Source organism: Danio aesculapii, chromosome 2 (genome assembly GCF_903798145.1).
Source record: "Danio aesculapii chromosome 2, fDanAes4.1, whole genome shotgun sequence".
Classification (NCBI taxonomy): Eukaryota; Metazoa; Chordata; class Actinopteri; order Cypriniformes; family Danionidae; genus Danio; species Danio aesculapii.
This window is the reverse complement of record NC_079436.1, coordinates 39,401,185-39,421,132: the sequence shown is the minus strand read 5'-3', so window position 1 is coordinate 39,421,132 and position 19,948 is coordinate 39,401,185. Positions and strand designations below refer to the sequence as shown.

The following is a 19,948-nucleotide window of genomic DNA, read 5'->3' as shown; positions in this document are numbered from 1 at the left end:
TTTGTGTTTCTTGGAAATTATTGCTTCAGTAGCTAATAATTCTGTGTGGAAAGGTTTTTTCTGTCTGCATTTGACTTGTTGACTTGTTAACTTGGCAGATAAATGCAGTTAAAACTTAATAATTCCAAGAGGAAAGTGTGTGTTTTAAGAATGAGTTGGATCACCATATCTTGTATACTACATTGAATGCTGTTGCTCAATACCTTAAAATCACCCAGAACGCAGACAGAATCTTGCAATTCCAAGATGGTGAATCATCACAGACATTCCTAATCGGACAGGGTTAGCTGAAAAAAAAAGCTTTTGTAATAATAATAATAATAATAATAATAATAATAATAATAATAATAATAATTTTGTTAGAATTTAATTAAAATCACAAACTTTCCCACCATCCACAAGCAAAACTCCACCGGAGACATTTTCTTCCTCTGAGCTATGTCCACATAACATTGTTGCCCCTCAAAGTGGAGTCAGGTTATCTTTCAAAACAGATATCTGAGCTGTGGAAGTAACAGGCTGGAGACTCGCAGCGTGTGTGTTTATGAGTCTCCCTGTGCCGATTGGCTGAGCTAAAAGTGTGAAAGAGCGTAGGGAGGACTATGCATGAGTCGGGGGTGGGGTAAGGGGCGTGTCCTCCCTCTCTCTCTGTTTGCCTGGTGTCCCTGCTTGATGAGATCAGCGGATCGCCTTTCATCATGAGGCAGCTCTCACACTGCCGTCTGTCCTCTCTCTCTCCTCTCGTCTTCCCTCTTTCTCTCTCTCCTTCTCTTCCTCCCTCTTCCAGTCCGCCAAGCTGGAGTTGGTAGCCGGAGCCGCGGTACAGGACGGAGTACGGAGTGCATAGTGGGACGGAGCCTGCCACGGCAGGGATTAACCTCAGGGAGGGGGTGGGGGGGTTGCATCTCTGGGGAGAAGCTTCTTTTCTCCTGCATCAGCAGGGAGACACTGGGAAAATAGAAAGAACTAGTGTGCGCTCCTCCTCACAAAGAGAGGAGCTCCCTTCGTGCTTTATCCCACCAGGTTTACTTATTCCTTCCCAACGACAAGGAGATTCAGCAGGGGGGACTATCAAAACTGGGTCCGGGTAAGCAGCATGCTTCTGTGTCTGTATGTGTGTGTGTTGGAGGAACTTAATGTGGTGTGTTTGTGTGTTTAAGAAACTATCCAGCAATCTTTTATCCTTCCCATTCTTTGCTTTGGGCTGTTTGGGTTACCTCGTGTGCACTCTTTCTTCCTAGCTCCCGCTTTTCTGGCATTCCCTGTTGTCTTTTATTCCTCTAATAGAGGTTTTGATCCTCTAATTGAGGTTTGATTCACCCTGGCGAGGATACTTCAGCGAGGATACAGGCTTTTCTTTGTGTTGGATGTTACAGCTATCCTGTGATGTTCCTGAAACCTGGGATTTCCACCCGCTTAATACTTTCTGAGCTCCAGGGAGCGGGTTCAAGACCTCGAATGCCACCGCGGGGTCATAGGAACGGTGCCTGATCCTGCTCTTGAGGATAGTTTGTGTGTGGGTTGGAAAGAGAAGTATTTCCACCTGAACTCGCGGCTCATGTTTTCTCAGCTGCTGTGTGTGATCAGATAAGGTGATTAGAGGACGGCTGGATGATCACCTCCCTGTGTTGCGCGTCACGGCTAACGTTTGTCCTTCTCTGGTTTGGCGTTCAGAGGAAGCGCTCCCACAGCGCTGACTGACTCTTAGCCCGGGGAGCAGATTTGAATGCTTTTTATTGTGTGGCTCATGTTTGTGTGCACGCGTGGCTTATGGATTTGCATGTGTCTGTTTGCGCGCATGTGGCTGTGTGTTTCCAGTGCTGGAATGTTTATGGAACAGACTGTGTGTGTGTGTGTGTGTGTTTAGGGTTGAGAGCAGTGGGGCATCTCTAACAATGAAGTACTGTAGTGGTGTCATGGTACAGTGATGTTATCAGATAATGATGCTTTATTACGTTTACTTTATAAAAAAGGAATGATACTCAAAAGCCATGGTAATTTTGTGGTCTCTTAATAACCCTGAAGGATTACAGTGTTCATTTACATGCTGTTATCATGGAACGTATCAAAAACATAATGATGATGCTACTTTGAAATCATTAAAAAGTAACAAAACTTGGTGTATCATGTTAATACTGTTCCATCTATAAGTGCCATAGTTATACTATCTGGTACCATAGTGTTACCATAGTTTTTCCTTGTAAGAAATACTATAGTACTGAGAGAAACTCTGTGTTTTTACTTCGTCCCATTCCCCAACATGGTAAAACCATGTAGTTTTGTCCTGAAAAAAAAAAAATAGGAATACCACTCTTCCACTATTATTTTATGTAACATTGCTTATATTTTACACAGAGGGTGCCCTCATTCACACACATACACAACAGCCAATTTAGTTTATTCCATTCACCTGTACTGCATGTCTTTGGACCTGGAGGAAACCCACGCGAACATGGGGAGAACATGCAAACTCCACACAGAAATGCCATCTCGCCCAGCTGGGACTCAAACCAGCGATCTTCTTGCCTTTGAGGCGACAGTGCTAACCCCTGAGCCACTGTGTCACCTAACTTATTTTAGTTAAACATAATTATTTTAGGTTTAACATTTTATTTTTTAATGCATATGTGATGTGTGTGTAAAAATATAGTCATAAATAACATGCTAATCCCAATCAGTTAATAAGCATAGTACTTGAAGTGCTGACACAGTACTTTTAAAGAGATAGTTCACCTCGAAATTAAAATTGTCATCATTTACTGAATTGTTCGATATTTTGAAGATATTTTTTTAAAAGTTAGAAGTCAGTAGCTATGTTTCCATCCAAAAATGCTTATTAACTTTATGCTCAAAACTGGAATATCACATGAAAGACGGGCGAATAAATCAACATTTCAGTTCAACGAGTCAAAGAGAACAAAATCGTCACTTCCTGATTAACTAGCACCAAATATCAAAACTAAAAACCAAATTTTGCTGCGGTTGGAGAAGCTGCTTGAATCTTTTCTTCATTTAATAAATGACTTGCGCCTCAGAAGACAATGCTGACACGCGGTGAACGTGTTTGAGGGCATGAGACGCACAGACCCTCTTGACAATTCTGGAGGTATTTAATAATATAATAATAGCATTAATTCTGAAACAGTTAAGGCATTTTAGAATGACCAAAGCAACATTTCAGATGTTTTACAATGTGCTCAGCCTGCTGGTTTGTCCATTCACACATTTTTTAATGCACATACTGGAATTTGTTCAGTAAAAGTGTTTCCATTGTGGTTTGTCCATATTTTCATATCGGTTAAAAGGTTTATCCTATTCTATTATTTGCATGCTTTTTTTATGTGCGTTTTTGAAATGTACGCGCATTTTGGCATTTCCATCAACTGTTTTTTTTTAATGTGCATATCCAAAAAGTTGCTAATGATAAGTTTTTATCATTCTCGTGAACTTGTAAAGATTTGGAACCACTTGAAGTTGAGTAAATAAAAAAACTTTTTTCAGGCGACGTAAAGGTCTCGTTGCCTAAGATGTCAATCAAATGAATCAAGCTCTGGCCACGTGTAAAGCAATAGGCTATTTTATTATTTTACGATTTTAGATGATGGATTAGTAATTATACATGGTTGTGGTTATTTTCAAGTCAATGAAATAATAACTTTAATAAACAAAATATGTTGGTACGAATGTGGTGGGCCAGTGATTCCCTTCTCTGCCATAGACTGCTCTATAGTTTTAAAACCCTTTTTAAACTGTATCGTTTAGACCTGTATCATACATGTTATGTTTTTTATGTGTTGTTTACTTGTGGATGTCTGATGACCAGCGCGCTTCCGCTGAGCCAGCTGTGGTATCTTGGCAACAGAATGTCAACACACAGAATCTATCGGCACAGTTCAGCACGGTTGTCAAACCGTGCCGAGAATTCTGGGCAGAGAACGGTTTGTAATCGTACTGCGCCATTCCAGGCTCAGTGGAGAAATAACCGTAACCGTACCGAACTGTGCTTAGAACGGTTCGGCACAATAGTGGAAAAGCGGCTTATGTTTTCATCATTCTCATGAACTTATAAAGATTTGGAACCACTTGAAGTTGAGTAAATGATGATTATTTTTTTCATTGTAGGGTGAACTCTTTCCCTTTAATAATAATTTCTATACCTTTACAAAAAAACGGTGCTTTCATGTTAGTCTGTGACTCTCCTGTGCACATGCGTCTTTGTGTTTGTATGCGAGTTGTGAACGATGTGTGACCGGGGCATAGGCTGTGTGTGTGTGGGACGAGGAGGGCAGTGGGACTGCTTTAATCACTGAGTGTGTTGTCTGAGAGCAGTGGGCTGGAAAGAGCTGACTGGAGCTGCTCTGTGGGGAGAGGCTCTTCTGGGAGAGCTTAGAGCTCAGCTGTTAGCCGTGTGAAGAGCTACACAACCATTTGCCTAACCATTCAATGTCCCTCCTTTGGAGAGGGCCACTGGGTTAGAGCCAGAAGCATTCGTGTGTGTGTGTGTGCTGCTTAAGGGTTTGAAAGGACAGGAGGTGGGCTCGCACATCTGCCACAAGGCTGTGTGTGTGTGTGATTATTAACGGTTTTGGGTTGGGGGTGGACACTTTAGTCACAGTGATAAATGGCTTTAGGGCTGTCAGAAAGCCTGGACTTCAATAGCTGTGTCTTATATTTACACTCTTCCTGCACATATAGCTCGCATCTGATGTTTTCACTGCAACGCCTGAAGACTTCTGAGCTCAGGGAAATTGAATGGGAAATTATATGGCGAGATATTTGGAACAGCTTAATGGGAAGTACAGGGGAAAAAAACGTTGCATTTAATGGAAATCAGATTTAGCATGGGCCTGTCACGAAGGTTTGCGATGTTTCATCGACTTTCTGGTCATAAATTAAATGCTTGAATTAGAATTGATTTATCAGACAGAGCTTTAATGTAGTATATATTGCACAGTTATCTTGTTGTTGTTTATGAAATGGACTTGATTTAGTAGGTGCAGATAGTATTTCTGTTTGTTATATAGATGAGGAGTTTCCAAACTTTTCAGCCCGAGACCCCCAAAATAGCAATGTCAGTGACTCGTGACCCCCATTTTTTTGAAGGTGATTATAAATAAACAAACGTTGCACACACACAACTATAGGCCTATATAAACATGATCGTATTGACGACGTAAAAATGCAACAGACTAATAACCATATCATTTTTAGACTTGGGCAGCATGGTGGCGCACTGGGTAGCACAATTGCCTCACAGCAAGAAGGTCGCTGGTTTGAGCCCCGGCTGGGTAAGTTGGCGTTTCTGTGTGAAGTTTGCATGTTCTCCTCAAGTTTGCGTGGGTTTCCTAAGGGTGCTCCAGTTTCCCCCACAAGTCCAAAGACGTGGTACAGGTGAATTGGGTAAGCTAAATTGTCCATAATGTATGTGTGTGAATGAGTGTGTATGGATGTTTCCCAGTGATGGGTTGCAGCTGGATGGGCATCCGCTGCATAAAACATGCTGGATAAGATGGTGGTTCATTTCACTGTGGCGACCCCAGATTAATAAAGGGACTAAGCCGAAAATGAATGAATGAATTTTTATAATTATTTATTAATTTAATTTACTATTAACCTCAACTAACTTATTTTTAATGTATTAAAGTGCCATAAAAGCGGTCCGAAAGTTTAATCTGAATAATTTGTATGGTGTTATTCCTTTAATGTTACTATTAACTATCTTCTGTGGGTTACAAATAAAATATGGTGGTGGTTATTTTAATTTGGAAATCATCAAGTGACCCCTTGTCATTGTCCTCTGACCCCCCCCAGGGGTTCCCGACCCCCACTTTGGGAAACACTGATATAAAGTACTGTACAGATTAATAAAAGTCTATTACAAAAAAATCTATTCAAAATGTAAAACTACTATTAGTTTGCCCTTAACAAGGGATTCTCAATCGGTGGGCTAGGTCCTCAGTGATCCTACAGGTGGGCTACGAGATTAAAATTAACTCTCAATATTATGCTATAATTTTTGGATTGCATTATAATATACTATATTAAAATGACCGAAGTAATGCACTTTCTCCTGTTCTCTGATCGATTACGTAAAACTCTGCGCAAAAACAGCCTCGTGATCGCAACTGCAACTAGCACACGCTTGTCTGTTCATTCACAAACTATGCATGAAGTGAAAGTGAAAGTCTCTCTTTGTGTATTTTTTGTGTAAACTATTTAATATCCGCATAGTTGTTCAAATTAATGTCCTGTGAGTGTTTTATAATGGACACGCATCCATACAGTAAGATCTAGAGAGGCTTAATGGTGTTTCTGCCATAGAATGTAAAATAAACTTGCATATGAGCTTTAGACGTGCTCTAACGGAGCTGTTCACTGCTCCTGGCAGCGATCTCCCAATAATATCCAGCTGCAAACTCAACCACGATCGTATCGATATGTTTCAACAGATTTAGGGTGTTTAACTGTATTTTATATTTGTCTGTATATTTTTGAATAGTATGTATTTAATAGTAGATATTCAGTCAGTCCAGTTTAAAACAAAAGCTGTTTTTTTTTGCAATCTCCCTGTTGACCTGTGGTTTTATTTGAATCTGTGTTTGTTTAAAAAAAAAAAGAAAATTATATATAATATAGTTTTAGTTTTATAAATTAAATTTAAATATATATTTTTTTAATAAAATGCTGATAATAGAAAATAATAGAAGGCTCATCAAATTTATAATGAACATTTGTTGTAATAATATAATATAATGTAATGTAATGTAATATAATATAATGTTTTATAATATAATGTATTGTAGTATAATGTAATATAATATTTGTTAATAAATAAAGGTTTAAATGAGCATTTCATACAAACATTTTAGTGAAAATGTCAGACAGATGGGCCTTCAAAAATTGATCAGAGAAAAAAGTGTGCTCCGCAGTGAAAAAGGTTGAGAACGCCTGCCCTAAAATGATCATGCGCTACAATAAAATCATTTATAATATTACAAAAAATATCTGTCTCAAACAAAGTATGAATTTCAAAGAAATTAATTATTTTGATGGGTTTCCAAAAAAAAAAACATTGCAGCATAACTGTTTCTTGAGTAGCATATTAAGACAGTTTACAGCAAGTAAATTGCTTTTCTGGTAACAAATGGACCCCCTCTCCTCAGCTGGCTTTGTTTACAAATTTATTATTCTTTTTTTGTAGCTTATAGTTGAAACTTGTTTAGCTAGACATAGAAAACTTGAATTGGGATTTGAATTAGGATCTTTAAAATAGCTGAAATGTAGGTAAAACGGTCACATTTGATAAACATTAGCTGAATGACTGAGACGTGGACGAAGTCTGAATGAGATATTTCTCTTACGTCTCTTACTGTCCTAGCAAGAATCAATGACATTAAGCTAAAAAGGATTAACGCTATCTTTCACATGCTAATCCGAGTTTGTGCCTTAACCAGCATCAACAGCAACAGATGACACAACATTTGGTCAGAATGAAATCCCATTGACCCAAAATTCTGCTTCATGTCGGTTCTGTCTGGCTGTGATTGTCACACGCCATTTTAAGTACATCTACAGTATGTGTTGTTTGCATGATACATTTTTACCAGCATCATCCAATTTCAGTCGACAAAAGTGTCTGTGACATTTTAAAAGGATGAATGACTTTAGTTCCAGTGAAATTGTCCTTTTAAAAGTGCATGTTAACGCTCTTATTTTTGACAGAAAAATTGCTCCTCTTTGGTTAGCAAGATGTTGTCATCTTCGATGTTCCTCTTGTGACCTGAATGTTCATGTGCAGTCATTTCCTTTCTTTTCTTATTGGGAAAAAAAATTATATTCATGTCCTGTAAGGTTTTAAGATACAGATGAGGCATATCCATTTCCACTGAGTGGTACGTTATATTTTGGTACGTTTTATGGCTGGTTACACTGGCAAAGGGTACCAACAGGCCCAAAAGGGTACAATAAGGTGGAGCTAAATGCGCAGCTGAACGCTATTGGTTTACAGAGATGCGTCATTCGCAGAAGCAGGAGAATGAAAACAAAGGAAGTGCCATTTTTAAAAACACAGCCGAGACATTACACCATAATAATATATACATATAATAACAAGCCATGGTCGACCCGAGCTCAAACAAACCTTGTCGTTGCCTTGATGAACAGTCACAAATCCAAGAAGAACAAAATCTGTTGTGTCCTGTTGTTGTTTTACAAGCCCGTCTAAAGAATGAGCTGTTTCAAGTTCTCCAGAGAGCGCATCTATATATTAAATAACTTTTTAAGCTCATATTAATAACGTGCTTGTGATCATTGAAGCGCTCTGATATCCGATCCTGTCAGAACGAGACAAACGCGAGAGTGAAGCGCGAAAAAACAAAGGAGAAGCCAGAAAAAACTGCAGCAAATAATGCTTCTGCAACCTAAAACATGAACAAACTGCCATGTTTAACTATACCATCACCTTATGAACTCGGAATGACGGAATAAATTTCTAACATGTGCTGCTGAAAATTAAAGATACAGATGAGAGGTTTGCACTGACTGGGGGCTATTTTTCGTGTTTTTTTTTTAGCCCAAATAAGGACTAAATGTTGGCTGTGTGTAGTTTTTTTGTAATTGGTAACGTATCGGAGACTGTAAGGGTCTGTATGTGTTCATATACAGTATGATGCATTTATTTATTTATTTATTTATTTATTTAATATAATTGCAGACATTACAGTAGTCTATTTCACACTATCATTGATCTGCAGTTATAATCAAATCATGTTCATGGAAAGGTTAGTAATGAACATTTATACACAAGTATTTATATGTATAAAGCATCTGTTTTGTGAGAAGTGCTTCTCATATATGTGAACGACCCGTACAGCTTTACTGTTACATTTCCTCGAATGAAAATGACGTCGTCTGAAACTTTCTGTCGTACTCCACGCCCACCAAAAGGGTACCCCTTTGGCAGTGGAAACGCAAGATTGATAAAGGTGACCCGTACAGTACTGTACCTCTCAGTGAAAACAGGCCAATAAAGTATCATAGCACAAGGCTGAGGGATACGTGAGACAATTTATACTGCTAAGAGTAGCCACACATACTTTGTAAACAGATCCGTGAGTCCTAATGGCGTAAGTTTTGCATATAATCCCATGTCGGCAGTATTTGTAGTCTCTAGTTTCACTTTGATGTGACAGCCTCCGAGGGCGATCGCTGGATTCATCTGCTTGTGTGTCACTTCAGAACACGTCTCACGCATCAGGACATGTCGTACAGGACTCTCTTACACACATACGTGCTTGATACCCAAATATCTCGCACACGCGCAAGCATTGTTGTAATCCAGTGTGGCCAAATATCCCATAATTGTATTACTGAACTCTGTCATTCTGCTCTTTATTCTAGAATGTTCTAAACAGAAAAACAGCACAGCCTGCTTTAGCAGATGCCTGTTGTGGCAGGTTTCTCACTTCACATGTGTGTCTGCTGTGGTAGTGTATGTTCATGGAACAGATCTGTTTAATTAGGATTGTGTGGGTGGACAGAAGCAAAGGGGGGATGTGTTGCCTTATGGATGACTGTTCTCTGCCCTTTGAACCACCTAGATGATAGAGCACTGGATGCAGGCTTTATTGATCAAGTATCTGTGTAAAGGCAAAAAGAGAAGGACAGGGTGGTTGATGAGACATGACAGAGACCCTGTTTCCACCTGTTATTAATATGCATGTTTACATTTATTCATTTAGCAGATGCTTTCATCCAAAGCGACTTACAAATGAGAATAAAAGAAACACTTTAAATCACAAAAGAGCAGCAACATATAGAGGCTATGACAAGTCTATGCTAGTGTTTAGTCTATGTAGTGTTTGTAGGAAAGTGTGGTGCAAGAGAAAAAGAGCGTTTACTACATGTGGTTTATTAAGCCCACTCAGCTGTGTGAAGCACACTCATGATTTCCTAATGTTATACTAGAAACATGGAGTGTTTATAAGAAAGTGTCTGGTGCATATGGAGAGGAGAGAGTGCACTTCCCAGAGTTTGTTTGTCCAGCCCACTTACCTGTGTGTTTTTAGTGATTGATCACAAGTGGTCAGTCGAGATATATTGCATTTTTTTATTAATGTGCATTCAAATGAATTTTTATGACCACTTGCTTTGTTTTAATGGTGACCCTTTTTTATTTGCATATACTACATCAATTTCTGTGTAATGATTGAAAACTGTAATATGAAAAAAAGTTTGATAAAGCAAATGAATTAGGAAGGATGGTATTATGATTTTGACTGTAATCTGTGTGTGCTTCAGTGCAGGAAAATATGAATACCTTGCTTTAATGCGCTTTCTTTTAACACATACAATATTAATATCATTGTTAGGTCAGTATGTGGATAGTAAGTGGTCTTTTGTGGCTGTTTGAACAGTTTTGACCACATGATTGTTTACACAAAGCATTTTAACTACCTCTTGAAACAGTTGTGAAAACGGTTAAGCTCTCTCTGCTCCCCATTTATGCCTTTATGTAGCGTCAACCATGCCATATGTGCATAAGGTGATATGCTGGGTAAATTAGATAAATAAAATAGCTTGTTGAATGTAATGCATAAAAATGGGAAATTGTGAAGTAATGTACAGTAAGTGGGGAAAGAGAATAGCACTAAATAGAAAATGGCAATCTTTTGTAGCATCATGAATGTCTTTACAGTCACTGTTTATTTACAAATCAGTGCTTCCCACAGGTTTGAAATAAACTTGCGGTGGTAGCCAGATTGACATGTAGATTATTTAAATGAGGAGAATGTGTTGATTTACCATGTGCATAAATTGAAAACACAGAAAAAAATATTCCAAGACGATTCCTTGGATTTACAATTTTTAAAAAAGTTGTAAACAATTTATCTGGGCTAAAATACCTTTACTAAAATACTTTTACTACAAACTAAATTAACATTATTAAACTATATATATATATATATATATATATATATATATATATATATATATATATATATATATATATATATATATATATATATATATATATATATATATATATATATATATATATATATATATATATATATATATATATATACAGACTGATCCAGCAAACACACACACAGTGAAATTGTGCACAGTTTCTACGTTTTTAAGTAGTTGGAGCATTGTGAATACTCTGATTACTTATGAACCGATGATTACTATGATTACTGCTGATTATTATGATTACTACTGAACCGATACCGAATTGTCTACATTGTGGTGCACCGAAGAAACAGTTCATTTTAATATATTATTATTATTATTATTATTATTAATATTATTAATATTTATTTTTATTATTATTATTTTTTGAAGGGGGTTGGGGGGAAAGGGGTGCTTGCCCCAGTAGAACTTTGTCTAGCAATGTCCCTGGGACTAACACAACAAAATATAGGCCTTTATTCACTGAAATATCCACCCAGTGAGCTGTTATTTCTTGCAACCAGATTGTTGAGCCTGTAGCATTAGTCCGTTCTATTAAAAAAATATTCACACCGAAAAGAACAATTATTTCATAAATCTAATAATAACTATCATGATGATTGTGCCAAGGAGAGCGAGAGCAGTTGTCCAGATTAGCAATGAGTAACAGCTTAAATGTCAGGTCTGTTTGTCACGCAAAGCTGTTTTATTCAGAAGATTTCTCATTTCATTTGGTGACTGGACTACTTTTAACACACTGTTGTTGTGTTTTATTGCTTTTTTAGAAAGTTAAAGCTATAGCTTGATTTTAATTAAATACATATAATGTATACCAAAAGCAAAATATTTCCATTCATGTTCTAAAGCAGAAAGAAATTAATGTTGGTTTGGAACAAAAGGAAAATGAGTGCAGATAATATTTACTTAGTAAGTTACACTCAAAGATTTTTGATACTTATTCGATCTACCACAATTCTTGACTTTTGAAATGTTTTTTTAAACTACACATTTGTTTTATGTTCAATCCACTCAAATTTTTAAAAACAACGTAAAGTTAATTTAATCGATTTGTGTTGGGACAACATGAAAGAATTATGTGCAACCCATCATTTTTTTAAAGTGTAAACCGCTCTTGCCAGTTTGACCAAAATGATCTAAGAGGTTAAATCAAGTCTAAGGTCTGACAGTTAATCAACAGTCTAGACCAAATGCCTGTTTCAAACTGCTAGATTATCCAGCTGGGAGGTGAGTTAAGAAAAAAAAGAGGCAGAAAGTGTGAGCAAATGAATGACACCAGGCTCAGAGGAAAGAGAGATGCTCCCGATGAAATGGAGAGCGAGAGGATGCAAAGATAAACAACAGATGGCGAATGTGTGTTCCTACTCATCAAAGCCACCGGTGGCTAGAGGTGTGTGTGTGTGTCCATCACGTCTATGGTGACCAGGGTAACGCAGGCGAGGGTCCAGGCACCAGGCGCTCGCTCAATCACCCCAACCTTCCTGAAGGGAAACGTAAGCCCCACAGAGGCCCTGCTGAGGGTCTGACGGGTGCTGAAGCATAAACAAATTCACATGAGGATGTACACAGTAAAGGCCAGTAGACTAAACAGTATAAACACACAGAAACACGTCACACAGGTCGGCTCCATTGATTTAAATGTGTGTTATTTATTGATATACAGTCGAACACTAAACCTGTATGGCGTCAGTTAAAAAAATACTCCAAAACAAGAAGTAAATGAGTTTGTTTTTAGGAGCATAGCAGCTTGTCAAACCAAATTTACAAAAAAAATAAATGCTGGTGCACACCTTTGAACTCTACTATTGGTTTGTGTTGTGATAGTCTCCATTTTTTGTGACTGTCTGGTTTATTTTCTCTTTACCATCCGTCAGACTTCTAATAGTAATACACTACAATGAAAAGTCATAGTACGAGTCCATTGTTATCGTTATTAGGTTATTAGAAGTGTATTTCTAATTGATGGTAACACTGCCACCATTTTTAGACGGTAATACACTGTAAAATGTAATAAGTTGACCTTACGGTTTCCTAAATTTTTCTAAGTAGTGTATTAATTTTAAGTCAGAATAACTTGAAACAGTTTGTACCTACAACTTCTTAATGAAGTAAACTTTACTACTGTTGACTCAAAATAATTAGTTGTTAACTTATTATAAGTGTTCACTTCACATTACTAGGAAAATATTAGGAAACCAATTGTCTTAAAATTATCAAGTAAGCTGAACTAAAACATTTAAGTGAAGACAAAAACCATTACCTACACTTCAAAAACATTTTTATTGTGTAAATATTGTAAACAAGCATCAATCTATCAATCACATCAATCACCTTAAACAGTCTGTACACATCTTTAAACATACATTCATTTCTCAGAATGAAAAACAATGCAACTGACCTTGTAAACGTTTAGCATCCGGGTACTGCAAAATAACGCCAACACACCATCACCAATAAAAGTTTAATGTAGTAATAATAATAATAATAATAATAATAATAATAATAATAATAATTATATACTATTATTTATTTATAATTATATAAATGTTATTATTATTATTATAATTTTTATATAAATGTTTGTATAATAAAATGTATTATATAATCAAATAAATATTATTAAATGTATTAATATTAGTGTATTATAATATATTTATACATTTTGAACAAAGAATTGAAAAAACTTTCAGATTTATTATGCTTATTATTGCTTATTATATGCTGATTATTTTAAAGTTTTAATTCTTCCACCTGTTTCCTGTTCCTGCATCACCATTCTCTATCATCAATATGCTATTGGCACATGACCACTCAAAAGTTGTAAATACATATTATATTAAGTCACGATTTCTTGAATCTATTTAGTGTGCTAAAAAGTTGGTATTACTTGTTTAAATATTGTAAGGTGAACAAATTTATTCATAATAAGTTAACTGCACTTTATTTTATTAGTGAGAACAGCTATTACTTTTTACAGTGTAGAAACCCTTTTGAATTGTGAAAAATACACATATTTAAGAGTTTTAAAAATGTAGGTAGGCCATTTTAATTATGCTATATACACGGTGCTTTATGGGAGTTTGCTTGCCTAGCAAGCTGTTTTGATATGATTTTCTTGTTGTGATCATGGGTAATGGGACTTTCTTCAATGAATTCAGCTGTTAAGCATGACTATTTATGAAAAGTCAAAGAAAAAGCACTGCACCAGTTGTCCAAAATAATATAAAAGTTAGTCATTGGATCCAAACGGATGAATCAAAAGAGCAGTAATAAGGTTAAGGAAGGTACAAGGCATCTAAAAAACTTTAGGTATGAATAAAGAATTGTCTTTGAGTTGTATTTTTGTGATGCATGCATACCATAACGATTTCGTGAATGTGATGTATGTATGTAGTCATGAAAAGAACATGTGCCATTTTGTATGTAGGTGTCTGTAAATTAATATTTTGTGCCTGCATATATTTTCTGATGTTCATGAGGGTTTTCTTTGTATTTTGCACAGAGGAAGAGCTTTTTGCTGAAACATTTTGCGCCTCTTATAACTTATCATTCAATCATCAAAAATTTTGAGGAGCTTTGTATAACTGTGTGTATTTTTAATCCTGCTCTTTAATAGTAATAAAAATATTTGAAAATATTGCAAACTCATTGCTTGGATAGAAGCTTATATCATCGATTAACAAGCTGTGACAAGTTCACAGGAGGTCTGTCTTTAATGGCTTACTCTAGGAGTTATCGTTAAAAAGAAAATTAACATTTGGCTTCCGAGTCTTGACTAATGCACTGTAAAACCCAACAGTCAACTTTATCAAATGAAATGAGTGTAGCTAACTCCAAATTGACTAAAAGGTTATTCTGCTCATTTGAAAATAGTTTTAAACTCAGTGTTGAAGGTAATGAGTTAAATAAATACCTCATTATTCAACTTGAATGGAGTAAGTTCACAGTACTCATATAGAATATTATATAGAATATTATATATATATATATATATATATATATATATATATATATATATATATATATATATATATATATATATATATATATATATATATATATATATATATATATATATATATATACACCCATTTTTAACTCAAATGGGTTGTAGCAATCAGTTTCCTTAAACGGTTTATGTTACCTTAACTTTTTACCTTAACTATTGGGTTTTACAGTACTCAGTTGGTTTGAGTTCTCTTCATTTATTGAGTTTCATTGTGCTCAAATTGCTTCATTTACTCAAATAGATTAAGTTCACAGTACTCATTAGGATTAGTTTTTGAACTTGAATGATTTGTTGCAATCGGTTTCCTCAAATGGTTTGAGTTACCTTGAGTTTTTTGGTTTTATAGTGTGGGAATGGAATGAACATGTTCACACACTTCAGTGCTGTGATTTCAGTCAATTTTGCTGAGTCAAATGGATATATTTACACTTTCATGTGTGTTCAGTGTAAATGGTCTCCAAATGCGACACATCAGATTGCATGGACAGACCAACTGTATTAACTATTGTATAAAACAGCATTCTGGCCTTTAAAGTGAGCAGCCTAGGGTCTGCGATTATTATCATTTCCTCTAGTCATGCAGAACAGCTACAAACTCTTAAGTCCCGGGGCGTTCGCCAAACACGCAACGCAGCGGCAGAAAATTCAATTATGCGCGCCTGAAAACAAAGACTGCTATCTTTATGATAGGCCGAGCAAAACAAATACAGCCTTGAATGTGGCATTGCAAAATGAGGAAGATGTTTATTACCCCAAAAAATGTTCAGTGTCCACTAAATGTGCCTCTTCATCTTTATTTTAGTAACTCAAAATGGCTTTTAAACAGAAAAAAGTGCACATTTGGGTTGGCTTGATTGAAGACACAACACCAAAGTACAAGCTCAAAGGAGCCACAGGGCACAATTACACTAGGTTTGTTTTGACTTCTACTTGGCTTTTCTTTGACTTATAGCCATAGCAGTCCCACCCCAGCGACACGCTCACCAGCGGAGTGCTTTTGTTTTTCCAATAGATAAGTCAGCACAAATGGGCAGTTTCCCATGCAGAGACGTACAGCCCTGGCAGACCATTTTTATATGTAGTCTTGTCTCGCATGGGTAAGCAGATGGAGACAGCACATCAACGGTCCATTAGAATGAGGTTGTTATAGTTACATTAGTCGTGTCTCATATGGTTCGGGATCATTACCCCTGAGGAGAGCGAGTGTAATTGATGTAGTGCACATTTTTCTTCACTTCTCTGCTTGATGTTGGCGTTTTATATCAGCAGCGTAACGCCTGAAGGCACGGTACAGTCATGCCATGCGGTCACTGTCTTACAGTTTGACTCAGTCACTCTGCTGCATTGCATCTGCTGTTCTCTCTATCTACTTGTTTATTCTATCATTCAGTCTCTCTGCCTGTCATATTATTGTTCTTTCTATGGCTGTGTGATTTGAGAAAAAAAACACTGACCTTATTTTGATTTGATTTGTTGTTTAATTTAAAGCGATAGTTCACCCAAAAATTTAAATTGTCATCATTTACTCACCCTTTCAAACCTTTAGCAGTTTTTTTCTTCTGTTGAACACATAAGAAGATTTTTTTAAAATGCTGAAAACCTGTAACCATTGACATCCATAGTATTTGACAGAAACAGACTGTTTGAAACCACATGAGGGTAGGTAAATAGTGAGTATTAACTTACATTTTTGGGTAAACTATTCCTTTAACAGCTCAATATTCTCAATAGTGTGCAGCGCAAACTTAAAATGAAAGGAATGCAACATGCTTTAACTATAAATGTACATATATATTAACTGTATATATGAATAAGCCTATATGCAGGTTGTGTAAGAATTATATATTTTGTATGCGTTATTTCTGTTCTGCTTCACAAAAAGTCATCTCTATACATTATGTGATAATACTTTTGAAAATTTAATTTCAAGCATTTACAAAAGTGTTAAATTCCGTTACCTGACAGAACACCAGGGCAGTCCACTGTCAAGACAAGAAGAGCGAAACTTGAGAACTCTGTCAGTCTGTTCAAGAGCAGACAAGTGATAATATATCTGAACTAAATTTATTCTAAACTCACTCATTGGTGAAAGAAATCCGTTTATATTAGCCCTCTGTCAGACGTCATTATTAGTCCAGCACTTCTTTTGTTTGTTTCTTAACCCTTTCACGCTTGAGTTTTAAATTGACTGAAAAAATGATTGTAAAAGTGTTGCAAACAATTTATGTGTTGAATTTAAACAAACAAATTAAATTTAGTAATGCTCAACATAATTTTTCTTTAAACTCAGCCCAAAATGAATAGTTTCTCACCACTTAAATAAAAAAAAGGTAAATCCAAGCTGACCCTCCTGTGTGAGTTTTTTTGTCATCGTTGCTTGGAATCCATTGCGTTCTAAAGTTCCTATGACAATGCGCCAAGTTGATCACGTGACCCACCATCCCCAAAATTCTATGTATGTATTGTATTTGTTTCTTTTTGCCGTTTTTGTAAGAATTGACAAACGTTACGATTATATTGTGAAATTTCTGATACTCCGATTCTAAGGTATGTGATAGAACATATATTTAGTATTATAAACAGCGTAATAATGACCGTATTATTTGTTACCTGACAGGCAATAGGCAACGCCATTGTTGCCCATTTAGTATTTATATTATTTATTAAAATACACATTAATTGTATTTTATTAGTGTCTACCTCAAGCCTAAACTCAACCCTCACGGTAATGTAAAAATATTATTTGTAATACAGTGTCACAAAAGTTATGCTATATTGATGTGAGTATCAGCTGTATCTTCCACAGCCCAGTGAAGTCTTGTACTTCTTATTTACTTCCGATCGCAGCTTACTTCCGATCTCTTCTAGCAACTGCACGAGAGATCCGAGCTGCTTGAATTACATAATAATTTATTTCTGAAATACATGAAGATTAGCAATAGAGAAAATAGTCTAGTAACATAAACGGTGTGTATCTTATGTGAACAAAACATATCGTCCATTGAAAATAATTATTATTGCCTTCTCCATTGACATTCGCATTTATTTTACAAACCTTAAATGGTATGTTTTGCTTGTAGTTATGTTTGAATGTCTGAAAGCTAAAATGAATGTTATTTGTTTGAAAGCATGGATAAATTGTGATTTATAACTAGCTCTGCGCACCTCTTTCTGTGCCTCAGCGCGTCAGATTTGAATTTTAGCAATTGATGTGCGCTTTTAAGGTTCTAATCACACTGGTGTGATCGTATGCTGTCGTCCCATGCGATCGTATGTGTGAAAGGGTTAATGGATGATGGTACACACATTAGATTTGAGCAATGTTGATTGGGCAGAACAAGTGTGTAAATCCGCCTCTGCACAAGTGCATTTTTTTGTGTTAAATTGACATATTTATATCCCATTTCTTTTGCGATTTTTTTTTTTTTTTTTTTTTTTTTTTTTTTTTTTTTTTTTTTTTTTTTTTTTTTTTTTTTTTTTTTTTTTCTCTAATCACAACGTTTTAAATTATGATTGATTTAGTTCTGATTAATCGCACAACCCCTGTCTGTCTGTCTATTTATTATTAGTTCCTCCATCTTTACTGTAAGCTGTGAATTATCAAACTGTTTCTTGGGGGAAATTCATAATACGCTGCTTTATATAAACATATAAATAGAAATGTGTTATAATAGTATGCTTGACGTTGACATTTTTCAAGCATGCTGTGTCAGATTTATACATTTCCAGCCTCGAAATGGTGCTTAATGGATTGAATTGATCCGTGAAAAAGCTTTTTGTATGTAGGTATTTTTCTCAGCCGTTTCTTTTTTTTTCCTGCCCGTTTTACAAGCCTTCATGTAGTTACCTAATGTGTGAACAGTGTTTAAAACTCTGTCTACAACTCCCAGACAAACAGCGTAATTATGTTTGCGTCGGTGTTTATTACTGTTATTAGTGACTACGGCGGTTCGAGTGAGGAAATGTTAGCTAAACTGATGTGTGTGTGTGTGTGTGTGTGTGTGTGTGCATTCTGATCCAAACACAACCTGAATGAAACGTATTAGTGTGGCTCGGCACGACGGCAAGTCTGTGAAAGCCTTTGTGCCCTGCCGCGGGAGCCTCTCCAACTCTGAAATATGATACGGAAAACCTAACACCTCGACTCCTAGCACACGTTATGATAGCTGTGAGTGGCATGTTAGGGCAGCAGTCATTCCCTTTCCTGCTCATTCATTTTCTCGGTCTCTCTCTCTCATTCACATTCTATCCCACTTCTTTCATGACCTCATTTATTTTTCCTTTAATATTGGTAACACTTACCCAGGATTCCAACATCTGACTGTCTGGCCGTCTGACCACCCTCCTTCCTGATGTCTGAGTTGAGCTCGCTCTTTTCCTGTCTCTCTTTTTCTTTGACCTTAGTGTGTTGAGTCTGACAGAGGTGTGTTTGTGTGCGTGTACAGTACTGTATGTTTGACCTTTTTTTTTCTTTGTGGCGGTGACCTACGTGCTTGGGTTGTCTGACAGAGAGTGAATATGTAGTCTGGCACTGCTGGAGAGCAGCTAAAAGTAGCAACATGGACTTCACTACATATTTTAATAGTGTGCTGTAGCTGAGCTCTGTTTTAGCTGGTCCAGTAATGAGCTGTAATCCAAAATTGTAGTAGTCTAACGGGACACAAAACGGAAACAAGCTAACAAGATAAATTAATCAAACACGATCTTCAAACTCAAAATATTGTTTAGAAATGAATCATAATAACTGAAAACATTTTATTTTTTTATTCTATGCTGTATTTTTTTTGTAATAAATGAAACTTAGAGGTATAACTAAATACTACCGCATGTTAGTGATGACTGCTTTCGAAGAACAGCTTCATGACAATCATTTAAGGATGAATCAGTGATTTTAGAGGTTGTACCAAATTAGCAAGGTCACATGATTTAGTAAAAAGAGCGCACATTACATCATAAGTGTTTTGA

General features: G+C 36.2%; 1 protein-coding gene across 1 annotated transcript in view; it reads left to right on the top strand.

The window, feature by feature from the left end:
* The first annotated feature begins 667 nt into the window (after positions 1-667).
* Positions 668-19,948, top strand: part of spsb4a (splA/ryanodine receptor domain and SOCS box containing 4a) — an 88,967-nt gene continuing 69,686 nt past the window's right edge. Inside the window, exon 1 of the mRNA XM_056479210.1 lies at positions 668-1,087. The gene's annotated coding sequence lies outside the window, so the exon portion shown is untranslated. The remainder of the gene's footprint in view (positions 1,088-19,948) is intronic.